Source organism: Oncorhynchus masou, chromosome 1 (genome assembly GCF_036934945.1).
Source record: "Oncorhynchus masou masou isolate Uvic2021 chromosome 1, UVic_Omas_1.1, whole genome shotgun sequence".
NCBI lineage: Eukaryota > Metazoa > Chordata > Actinopteri > Salmoniformes > Salmonidae > Oncorhynchus > Oncorhynchus masou.
The window spans coordinates 74,086,513-74,099,124 of NC_088212.1; positions in this window are offsets into that span (position 1 = coordinate 74,086,513).

Sequence of the window (12,612 nt, forward strand, 5' to 3'; positions counted from 1 at the left end):
GCCTCTTAGCAACACATTTCACTTCAAATTAAGGCACAACTCTGTCTGCAAGCACAAAAGGAAAAAACCTGCACCGTGCTGAAATGTTTTGCAGTTTTGGTTATTGGTACAAATGAACATTGGATGAGTCGTTTTAATAAGGCCCACCTTCACTCTCTCACTTTGGGTTGTATAGAGAAAAAACCTGCACCGTGCTGAAATGTTTTGCAGTTTTGGTTATTGGTACAAATGAACATTGGATGAGTCGTTTTAATAAGGCCCACCTTCACTCTCTCACTTTGGGTTGTATAGAGTATGTGTTGTGCAGATGTGTGCCATCTTCAGGCCCTTTTAATCCTCTACAAAGCAAGCATTATGAAGATGATGATGACGAGAACACACCCTCACCATGAAGACTGAACATTTTCCAATGTTTTAATAATTAAATGGGTTAGGGTATTGGTTATTGCTTGTGTGTAAAGGGCTTCCAACTGTTCATATCATGCCATAGTTGAGATCTCATTCCACCATTTCATCTGCAGCAGTTAATTGTTCAGTCATCGAGTGTTTGTGTGTTTGTTCAGGTATTGTAAGCCTTTGACTTTTAGTGAACCTTTTTATGTGAGGGGCAACAACCTACATTTTCACTCTGCTGATCACTGACGGAAGATACACTGCTGACATGGTAAGAATCTCACACATTTTTCAATCCTCTTCAAGCCCCACCCCTGAGCTAGCAATATGCATTAGTGGAGTTTGTGCAGATAGTAATGAATTGGTAATTAAGTAGTTCAATACAGAAATATGACGTCCATATCATTATGTAATTAGACAAAGCATGTAGATTCCCTTATTTAAAAATGATTCATTAGTTATTCCCTGTTAACCTAAAAGGAAATATTAGATCCTGACTAAACTTTGAGGAAATTTGGAGTTACAAGTAAGAGATTTGGGTCAGCTAATGAGAACAGAGTCCCACTTTACAGGTCCAATTGGGAGGAGGATTTGCATGTATGCAAATTTTGTTTGAGTTAATTACATAACTTGACATTCATTAATAATGAAGTGTGGTGGATTTTGGGCCTTTATGCCTGGCTCATGTCCAGATTGTGGAGTGTTCATTGAGTGTGTCAGTTTGTGAAAGCAATACAGCACCCACCCAACCTCCATCAATCATGTCAGTTTACATACTGGTCATCTTACTGCTCTGGAAATATGGGAATTGATTTGACCTTTCTGACCTTTCTCTTTTGGCATATGGAGTCAAATAAATTAGCAGTACCATATTTAGTATGTGCCAAGTCAAATAATGTTGTATCAATTTGTCTTATTTTTGCTGTATAGCTAAGGTATGATATTACCTTAAGAGCCAGGCCTACAACATGATTATGAAACCTTACCGAACATTATAAACCCGGGTAGTTTCGGTCCTGGATTCTGATTGGCTGAAACAGCACTTCAGCCGTGTGTATACAGTGTCAGACAATATACCATGGATTTGACGCAAAAATACTTGTTTACTGTTCTATTTGTGTTGGAAACCAGTTTATAATAGCAATAAGGCACCTCGGGGGTTTGTGGTATATGGTCAATATACCACACCTCCTCGGGCCTTATTGCTTACTTTTCAACCTTGAGACATTTGAACCATGGAAAGTAGGCCTGTTAGCACTGTATATAAAGGAAGGCTTGTGAACACTCAATTTATACAGAAAAGTGTTTACCTAAATAAATCATAATGAGAAAATAACCCCTATCTACACATTCCAGGTGAGTACATTTTTTAAAATATATTTTTTACAAACATTCTGTTGGCAATTTGTAACAATGTTTTTATAAATGATTGTGTATTGTGTAGAATAATTTATTTGACAATTATCTGAAGACTAACACAGTTGAGTTCAGTCAGTAACCAGGATGTCAAATACTTAAATACCTTAAACTTGCAATTAACTTTGACCAAGAATTACAAGGAACACTTGGCACACGTTAAAATGAATGTCCTCAGTCATGTTGACCATTGTCAACTTCAACCTGCTAGGGTTTTATCTCAATAAAGGAATGGCTAACTTTATGACAGCTCCCAAAGGATCAAGACCTCAACTTGAAAAGGGCCTATGTTCAGCATTATAGTCAAATATGTTGCACACATGTCCCTCCCATGAAGCTATTATCTATAATTAAAATGTTTCTAAAGTCTTGCCACCAACACAAAACGTCATAATGAATTGGTTTTCCGACCACCAACAGTTAATTGATCCCTTCTTGTTTCCTGCCACATAATATGTTGCAGTTTGTTATTTTCTGTTCTTTATGGCTCCTCTGCAATCCACACCATCATTTGCTTTGTCATTTTATTGATCTCACATATTTTTGAAGGTAGTGAGGCGGTGTTTATTGTTCAAAAGGTTACAGTGTAGACCTTATGGTCCGGGTTTCCTTTTCGTATATTGCTTTTACCACAAAGGGACATGCCATTTAGACTCTGAAAGTATGTGGAAATTGTATCCATTGTCTGTGCACATATCTAAGAATAAATTATTCTATCACTGATCTGAATTGAAACAATTTTTTATCAACTTCTGTTGCAGTGTCATTTGTTTTCTGGATGATGTCAAGTGGAGGAGGCTTCCACACCTTTTCAGGAGCCCCTGTAATCATGTATGATTTAAAACGAAACTCTGCCATGAAGCTAAACTCCGACAAGAAGCTGACGTGTATGTAACGTGTTGTTGAATGGCTCTGGTGCTAACCCAACAAATCACACGGCAACAACCCCCCCCCCCCCCCATATCCTCTGACAGAATAGTGTTCTCTAATTAACCATGCAGAACAGGAGAAGAACACGTGTTAATTTAATGTAACAAAAATGTTGATTTTCATGCACTCTCCTTTTCAAATATTAATAGGCTAGACTTGCATTTCAAGATGCATCAAAGTAGCTCAGGATATGCAAATGTGATGTTTGCTGCTGCCTTACCCCAACCAGTTGGACTGACACAATCTCTCTCTTTATGCAGGCAGTTGCCTGGTTATGAGCACCGGAGGACCAAGAGCCAATAATCTGCACTTCCTTCAGTTGACCACACACAGAAAATAATGATGTATCCATGTAATTAACAGTTAATCAATTATAAATAAATTGACATATTCAAGATTTGTAAATTGTCAAATTAGTTGCATCTTATTATTATAGTTATCTGCATAGCCATATCTGGCGACATTTAGAACACTAATTAGCACAGTGAACCAAAAAAACATGTTAAGTCACATTCAATGAGACCAGATGAGGACATGGTGTAAGTTTTCACCATATTACAGTAAGATATCTTGAAGCTTTTTAGGCTGACAAATTGCAACTATTATTTATTTAGTCTATTGAATTGCGTTGTTTTAGTAGCTTGGAGTTGAATTCAAAACGGCATCAACTCATTTGTCTACCTCAAACCATGTCTTGCCTCTGTGTTACAAATTAATCCTATTTACAGTGTGTTTCATGAGCGAGAGGTGCAAGATGAAATTCTCAAATTCACCGAAAGGTGGCGTATGAGTCACGTCTAACAAGTACACTTAACTGCCATTTGAATGGTTCCAGCTTACCTTTCTAATGTTAAATAAATGTAACACGAAAATATAAAATGTTACATTAAATATATGTCAGTAAGTTAATGAATTAATTATTAAAACACATTGCTCTCAACAATATGCATCGCACACATCAATTTTTCATAATCAAAAATACAATAAGCCTCTTGATTTCAACAAAACATGCCATTTCCCTAGTGTAGGCCTATGTACAATATGACTTTGCGAATAATTACACAGATAAGATAAGATGTTTTAATTGTCTTTAACATTAACCACACTGAAATTCTAACTAATTGAAAGAACACATTTGAATCTTGTACCTTAGAGGGAAATCCAAAATGTGCCAACATCCTTGTTTTTCAAATTTGAGGAATCGCTTGACTGCATCGTTATTGAAGAGCAATGCGTTTCTTCGTTCTCATATAAGATCCAATAGAAGATCCACACAAAGTCTCCTTGGACCACTTAATAATGAAACAAGTGTTCTCCATCGTTACTAGGTCTTACACTCCTTTGTTTCTGTAGAACTTACCAATCTTAATAATATATAAAAAGAAACAATACCTGAGTATTATGCTCCAGGTTTTTTGGGGAGCTTGGTGAGCATTAGTTAGCCCCTTAGCGAAGATGAGCTTGTTTGAATTATACATTTATATTTCAGAACAAAAGGAGACAACGCACTTATTGTGAGGAAAAGTTTGCAGTGCGTTAGGTTTGCTGTCTTGAACGTAATGCTCAAAATGAATAATAAAAATATGTGACGTGTGGGTATGATTTTCTCTTGAACAAAAGGAATGTGAAAATGTGAAAATGAAAGACAGAGAAGAGCCAGAGCAGATGCGATAAGATTTGTGAAGGGGCTATATTCTCTCTCTCGCTCTCTCTCTCTCCCACTTCTTCTCCTCCCCTCCTCTTTTTAGCCCTCTGTGACTCTTCAGTTAACAAACAGTATTTCCTACTGCTTCTGTCCCTGTCATTGTAAGTACAACATTGTCTTATTTACCTATTGAATGAATGAAACCATTGTCCTGCTGTTCTTGAAAGCGAGTGTTAAAGGTTTGTTCGTAGTTTGTTTTGTCCACCTATGCTGTATATTACAAACTTTTTCCTTTGCATTTTCAATTAGCTATCGCATTATTCCTTATGTCATATTATTGTTGGGATTCATTTTAATTGATGATGGTGCAGGATAGTGATTGTCGATTCTGTTGAGTGTAGATGAAGGCAGCGCGTAACTCAAGTGCCTCTCAGTGTGCTGCAACCTGTGCTTACCTCTTACCTGTAGCCTGTATATCGCCCCGCGGTGGACCGTTACTTTTCTTCACTGTAGCCTACCTACCTTTACAGCTGAAAAAGGGTGTTGAACTATTATTCCTCAGAAGAGTTGTCCATCTAATATCAAGATGTATAGCCTACTGTTGAAATGTTTTTGTTCTATTTTGTCGTTAATTATGTCCGCTAGAGTTTGGTCTATACAGACCTTTGATGCTATAGATTTTTTCATTGTCTTTTACGATTTTGAGGATACATAGCAGGCTACTATATACATCTTGAGAAGTGATTTTATTTTTTATTTAGCCTATAATAAAAACCAGGAATTCTATTTCAGCCTTTGAAATATTTTATATTGAATGTTCAAGGGGGTGGAAAACATTTGCTTGGTAGGCCTAGTGACCCAAATATTATTTTGATATAAAAAATGTCACTTCATTTACATTTTACAATGTAGCCTATTATATGTAAAGTAATAAGTAAGTGTTTTGGTGGACTACCAATATATTTTTTGAAATACGTTTTTGAGACAGGTTGACCTACCACTGGTTGTTTCAATCATCAATAACACATTTTTTTTTGCATAAACCTTGTAGGCTATGTCAACCAAAACAAAACGTCAAAGTATATACACTATTGTGTGTATTGAAAAGACAATAGCACATCGATCTCTAATGTTATGTGCATCGCATCATAGGATGATTAACCATGAGTTAATCAATGACTTGCAGTAAAATGATTTGCTTCTTTTATAAAAGTGATATATTGAGTTTTCAATAATTGAGTTATAACTAACACCATAAACCTTGCTGATATTGATATTATTTTATACAGATCAGACGAATAGGAACAGGCGGGCTCCCTATTTGAGATAGATTATCTTCTTATATTTGAAACGATGACACATTTTTATGAAATACTTTATTAATTGCCTTTCGCTTTCCTGTATTAACTTATACTTCGTCTATATAATGCTGAAATTATCAATGTAGGCTATAGACTAGAGTGTAACAATGTATTCCCACTACATTAAATTCCTACCCAACAGACAATCGATCTATGACTGTTATAGCCTATGCCAAATATCGTTTGTCATAAAATGGTATGGTTGACACTCGAGTTCACGTCACTTCATATCAAAGCGTCAGTTGATCTGTTATAAAGGCCAGCAGTGTTATATTATAGGTAGAGTATAACTAACCCCTAACCGAGTAGTTTTCTGTCTTCAACTCTGGCATGTTCTGTTGATAAAATTGTTCCATTAATTTAGAGTAAGGCAAAAGGCAAAAAAGAATGCCTTACACAGTCCACTTTACAGATAAATAGGACAATAACTCTTATTGGAGTTTGTTGAAGTGCAAATTATGTTGTCACAATTTTCAATTGTGCTGCTGTATAATAATAGGATAATTGTTGTATTTAATGAAATCAAGAGCAAAATCTCCCTCTGTCTAATCACTCACTAAACTCTCTCTCGCTCTCTCTCTCTCTTTCGCATCTCTTGTCTTGTCTGGGCTGGGAGGGGGAGTCCTGCCTCTTTGCCTTCCTCAGATCAATGCCCTGGCCACTCACTTTCTGATGTTGCACGACGGGAAATGCTTTGAATACTTGCGACATGGCCGCTCACATTGATTGCCAAGATTGACAGCTCTGCGTCGTCTTCTCTTGTCTCCGAGAGAGAGGGAGATAAAGAGGATAGATAACAACAAAAGCTCCTTACAGTTTTGACAATTAAACTTCATAGAAAGAACGGGATCCCCTCATATAGCCAGTGGGAACCACAGCAGACTTTAGTTCTCTTTCCTTTTCTCTACAGATAGTAATCACTATGTTTTAACATAATATAGCGCGAAACACACGACTCGGGATACGATACCGTCAGGACCTGCATCTCTCTTTTCTCGGCTGATCTCAAGGTAAAACGTGCTTAGTTTTAACATGTTGTATCGTGTTTTCATTTAAACGGCGTTATTTAGCCTGTTTTTGTTGGTACGTAACAGTTCGCCTCTTTCGATGTCAATAGGGGTGTTAAAACTGTTTTCTCTCTCTCACGCTTCTTTGTTCAGGTTTCATGGGGTGAAATTATTTGTTTGTAGGGCGTTTTTTGTAAGGGGAATATGATAACATTCTTATTTATTGTTTCTCAATCGCGAAAGCGGTGGTAAACGCAATACGAGTGCGTGAAAAAGACAAACACAAGCGTTCTCTGGAAAGGTTTGGAAAGCTACTGTAACAATGATGCCCTGTTTTATTTACCGACACAGGAGACTTGTGTAACTTATAAGTTACATTCAATCGTGCGTCTCGAGATATTGATATCAACAGCTCTATATTTCACTTGGATTAGCAGTTAGGTTACTGATTTAAGCAACATTACAGCTAGGTATGCTAGGAGTAGGCTGTATGAATTACGCGCAACCCTTTTATTTAATTGTTGGTTACGCATCCGCGAAGTCTTTTCGCGAAATTCAACTCTTAAAAATGATCATCAGTTTATATGTGTTTTGCTATGGTGTTGGTATCCGGATGCTCAATAACTTTCTCCTACGGGACTGGAAGGCAATTTCACTTTTGTCCACAGAGCGGTACTATTCATTGACAATGACGTGCGCGTTGCTCTTGGTCCCCTTCCATACCCTTCCTTTCGCCCTGATATTTCTGGATGCGAGATTTACAAGTTTCTTCGAACTTGAGCATATGGTTTATTTAGTTGTCTTTCTTCCAAACTCTAAGTAATCTACATTCATCGTTTGACCGGAATTATAATTCAGTGTAAAACATGTATATTCGTAATTGTTTCCTATGTTGTACCAGGTTGGGAATTCACTCTGCCTTAACTTTAGCTGGAGGTCAGGCAAATTGACCTTAAAAGAATGCATAAGCCATAAATTAAAACCAACTACTCCTCGAAAGGCTATCCCATTTAGAGAAGATATACCTGGACAAGGCTTCCCCGACAAGCATACAAAGCGCTGCTCTCGGACTGTTTTAGGAACTAACGTAAGTCATCTGGTGTAATTATTTTGTTTCTTTTGCACTATAGTCTTTACCTATCATGGACAGGTGTGAATCTGGCTATAGATACAGTGCAGATAATTGGAAGCACAGATTTAATTGTATGCTAAATATTCTAAATATTTACACTTGATTTGTTTCCAAGTGTTATAGATTGGATATAGTTTCCCTCATTTTTAATTTAGATTTTTTTTAAATAACTTTTACCGCATAGTAGACTATAATCAGATATTTAGCTATTTTAATATCACACATGGCTTTTGAAGGTGCTTGATATTTTCCCCAAAACACGATTATATACGAAGGTAGTGGGAGGACAAATGCAACGCAGTTCGTGTGAACTTGTCTGTTGTGTGAAGATAGCCCATCATTTACAAGGTGTTTCCCAAAATGAAACACTCGCAGTCTCAGATAAAGTTCTAACTATAAAGCTCTAACTTATGCACAAGCAGTGATAACAATTTAATATAAAACAGAGGAAGCTGTCAATGGATAGCCTAGTTTTTAAAGTATGAGAGGAGGAATACAGGGGTTTTCTCTGTTACTGCAAATATGGACTCTATAGCCTACAGCTATTGCTACCCGGGAATATTCCTATGTTCCTTTTTTCTTAACCTTTGAAATAAATACAATAGGATTGCTGTGCCCACCCAGATGCGGAATCTGAAACCTTCATTGAAGACAGCTTAACTTTTCTCCTATTTGCCTTCCAAATAATGTCCAGTCCGTCAGAATAACCCGGTGTCTGATAATACAATCATGTCTTAAGTGAGAGGGTGGGTGCATGGGTGAAGAACAATCGTCCGGCTTGTTCCTCTGTTCGGGTGAAGTTGGTCTCGTAATGGTATTTTGTTTTGAACAGTTGCTGTTAGTTGAGAGTGCAAGTTCCCTCATAAGGTAAGGTGGCACCGGAGCCCAATGGAAGTCACATTTATAATTAGACTGCCAATTCAGCACATTGTCCTGATTGCTATACAGGGACATTCGGCACTGTCTGGCTGCTCAATATGAGATAGTTTTTCCTCTGACGGACAGTTTAACACTGCCGGTAACAAATTAGTGAGGAGCAAAGGAGTTCTGTTGATGGTTCACTGCACGGCTGTTTCAACTCGTATTTTATCAGGGAAATAAAAAATGATTTCGCGATTTCCAGGTCCCCTTTCTCTCCGTTTCTGCCCATCTTTGTTTATTTTTTACGCACTCTAAATACTCTAAAATGAACGTAGGCCACAGTCGCTTCGCACGGCAATAAAATGGATGAAAGGAACAGTACAATATAATATGAATAACATGGTAGATGTAATCGATTTTTAGAATGTAAACCTACCTACGTTTTTACACATAGGCATAGACTACAGATAATATTTGAATTTGACCTCTTGCTCTGTGTGTTGCGCATTGATTGTCTTGTACACAAAGCTGTTATTGAAATCAAAGGTTATATTGATTAGGCTTATATTATCCAGGATGTTGGATTATTTGTTTCACTTTTAATACGATGATGAAAGTTGATGTAAATGTTTTATTAACCATTTTTGGTGCGTATTTGGCATTTTGAATCAGATTTATGGTTTAAAATCTCACCTATTGTAACATTTCATATATTTCCTACTGTTTGCTTTTCAGGACTATCTGCACGTGGACTTGTGGTTTTGCGAGAGAGAAAAACATTTCCGAACTGGATCCGGACATAAAGATATCGACTCCCTGACGCATATGGTGCCAGTAAGTTCAGAGATTTAGAAGTGCATTTTGACATACCGAAACCGCCTGCTTCACAGCCTGTGTTTGGCGCTCTTTCACGGTGGCTCTCTTGTTTAAATAGATCCACCATTCAATCCCAGATCAATAGAGTTGCATATTGCGAGACGAACTTTGCAATTGGAAACTCATTTTCTGTCATTTAACGACCGCTGATGATGAGCAAAACAATAACAAAAAATTGTATTATTAGAACAAGTGTTGTCCTATTTAGTAGCCTAATACTGTTATATACGTTTACGTTTTATGAATGTATTGTTTTCCTGAGGGTTAAACGTATTGCTTTTGATTAGACAGTACAGAAATATTGTAATTATTGACAGCGCAATCTAGACCTGCAATGTGAGTTTAAAACACACTTGACCACAATAGTTATCATATTTTGAAAAATGTGTGTGAGCACAATGTAAATGCAATGCTTGATTTTAGTTATTGAGTCTATGGAAACATTGTGGTTTTAGATCTCAGCAAGACAACATGCAGAAGGGGATCTGTTTTATTCCATACCAGGCTATTGTTAGTTTAAGGAGTACTTTGTAATATATATTTTGTCAATTATTTTGTGCTTTGTATATCATGCACAGCAATTAGCTTCATGAAGCTGGGAAGGCCGGTGTAGGGTCAGTGGCCTACTATGTGTGTTTAATTGAATGTTGATGTGCTCTTTACGGAGGCAGGCTGAAGACCAGGCATTACAGTGCTGCGTCAATTTAAAACTGGGGCATTAAATTAACTTTGAATGGTTCCCTTTCAATTACATGATGTGAGCTGGTCCTTGGACTGTTGTCTCAAAGGGGTATCTTACTGTGGAATACATTACTACTCTTATCACAAGGTGTTAGTTCATCACTCTATTTACTATGTGTGTGTGTGTGTGTATTTATGTGTGTAGTCTATGTATGTGTGTGTGTCTGTGAGAATGTGTGTGTGTGTGTGTGCGTGCGTGCATGCACGCGTATGTGTGTGTGTGTGTGTGTGTGCGCACACACACACATGTATGCATGTACCGAATGTACAGAATATGGAATGCATGTAGGCCTATGTACACAGTATTTGACATTGATGACTAATGGGTTTGGTGATTTGAAAATATTTTATAATGATTTGAAAACATTTACATATGTCTTTCTTGTATGTTTTTGGTAAATGCATTTTGCATCAATGGTTGCTTTTACTGAGTCTGATCTGTTAACGGCTACACCAGTGCCACTCCATAATAGCCTCAGAGACAACTATTATAGGACACAATGGATATGTATGGGATGTTTCTGTGCTTCAGTAGTTTGAAATATTAATTGACAATGAAGACTGAAATAAGAAAATAAGAATAAGGAAAGTGTATTGAAAGTGTACTGTTGTTCTGTCTGTGGATTATTTTAGACCTTGCAGTAAAGGCTTCATCTGGTTTCATTAGTGATTATGCTTAAGACAGAGTTCTGCATCCTAGAACCATGAGGTAAAGTAAGTTGAATTGTTGGTTTAATTGTATGGCCTTGGTTTATCCGTAGCTAATTACCTTGCCAAACTGAACTCCTTGCCCTCAAAATGCTATTGCTCTAATAGCATGAGAAATAACAACTTTCCAAGATCAATAACATTTGAGGTTACAACTTGCCTTTATAAATAGCTTACATTATGTAGAGTACTTTACAGCAACTTTATGAATTTGATACGTTGAGCTATATTGGATATTTAAGTTGGGCCAAATGATTCTGGGTTAATGAGGTAAAATGATACAAATGATACAAATGATACGAGTTGATACGTGTGTGTGTCTGTGTGTGTGTGTCTGTGTGTGTGTGTGTGTGTGTGTGTGTGTACACGTGTGTGTACGGGTGTGTGTGTACGGGTGTGTGTGTACGGGTGTGTGTGTACGGGTGTGTGTACGGGTGTGTGTGTTTGTGTCTGTTTCTTCTGGTTGTACCCCAGACACTTTGCTGTGCTTGGCTTGTGATAGTCTGTCTGTCAGGGGGTTACTGGATCAGGTCATACATGACAGATGCAATCTTCACTTTTTTAAGTCTCTCCTTTTTTAACTTCTTGTTTTTCCAATTGAGATTTTGAATCAGTCAGTGCGATAGTAGTAGTTGCCGCAGTTACAGTATGAATAATGAGAGAGATGTTGCTCCTTGGATGCAGGCTGGCAGGGAAAGAGCACAGGAGGCAGTTGAGTTGAGACTGGCTCAGGTACTAGTCCCCCTCTCCTCTCCTCTCCATGTCTGAGGGGGAGTGGAGTGGCAGCCGAGGCCTAATGATAAACAAGATGAGAGAAGCAGGTAAACAACAGCAGGCCTGGTAAAGGTCGGGCGTGTGGCAGCAGAAGGGAGAGCATTTCTGGGGGTAATAAATGTGGCAGCGCATGTTGTGACATCTGTCTTTATAAGTGTTAGCTAATTTGCAGCAGAATATTTCAACAATGATCAAAACCGATGGCAACATGTTCATTACAGGAGTCTTTCTTTTGTAGTCCTCTGATTTTTCTGCTTCAAGTTCTCAACGTGCATTATTGAAGGGCTTTGGCACCTTCAGATCTGGCACCATTATGATCTTCTTGTATGACACAATTAAAAAAAGATGCTCTTTACAGCACATTAATGCACAATGATTTTAATTTTCATTATGCAAACTGTGAATGCAGTTTTAATAAATTAAGTAAAGACTTGCAATGTAAATGAAACATGCCTAAAATGACTTTCAAAGAATCCTCACATCTTTTTAAGCCCTTTCTGGCTTGAGGTGAACACATCTCAAGGACCTTTTCATTTCCAACGTTGACAGTCTGGAGAGGGTCCAGGCTCCATCTCTGAATGTAATGGTTTTGTTTCCAGAGAAAATGTACGCCTCTCAGTACAAACCATTCTCACCACTCATTGGTGAGTCTTGAAATATTGCTGAAATCAATGGTTCCAGTGAGACATCAGTATCAGACAATGGGGGCATCCAGAGGCTCGCTATCTAACTGTACAGACACAGATGATTTTCAAGTCTTGAAGATGG